Source organism: Sinocyclocheilus anshuiensis, unplaced genomic scaffold (genome assembly GCF_001515605.1).
Source record: "Sinocyclocheilus anshuiensis isolate Anshui unplaced genomic scaffold, SAMN03320099.WGS_v1.1 scaffold1455, whole genome shotgun sequence".
NCBI classification, from domain to species: Eukaryota; Metazoa; Chordata; class Actinopteri; order Cypriniformes; family Cyprinidae; genus Sinocyclocheilus; species Sinocyclocheilus anshuiensis.
In genome coordinates, this window is record NW_015541012.1 from 563,910 (window position 1) to 564,502 (window position 593).

Sequence of the window (593 nt, forward strand, 5' to 3'; positions counted from 1 at the left end):
CAGGGTAAAAAGGGTGTTTTTTACACTACCATTGAGAAATTTTAACCAAAGTATGTTACAGACTTTTCATTAAGACCTAAAGAATCATATCAACTTGTGGAAAATGGGCATCCTGTGACCCCTTTAATATTCAAGAGGATTCCTGTTTTTGATATAGGAATGCAAGCATTTGTTCCATGTTCATGTTGGATGGAGTAGCTGCCTAGCTGTTTTTTCTTGCAGAGGGTTGTTCTCCTCAATCTAATTGTGTTTAGAGCATATGTGAGCACTCTGCTTTTTGTCCGTATCAACGTAATAATCTTATGTCTTGGCACAAGAATGGCTGTGATACAATAATCCTCGCGATGGCGCCGATGCTGATGGCTGCCTCCGTGGCGTGCTCCGCAGTTGTTTTTATGTTTTTGTTAGTTTGTCCTGTCTTTAGTTATATCCCTGCAATCAGTTTCGGAAGTACACACCACCCGATATTTCACCGGTTTTCGATTATTCTGATGTTTTGCTGGACATTGTAGCCGGGGGAGCTGCGGCGCTGATCAAACGCTTCAGGACTGCCTGAGCTTCACGAGCGCGCCGGCTCGCTTCCCCCGTCTGCG

The 593-nt window shown here is 44.4% G+C and overlaps 1 protein-coding gene across 4 annotated transcripts in view; it reads right to left on the reverse strand.

The window, feature by feature from the left end:
- sez6b (seizure related 6 homolog b) overlaps positions 1-593 on the reverse strand; it is a 195,437-nt gene that overhangs the window by 112,259 nt on the left and 82,585 nt on the right. The window lies entirely within an intron of this gene.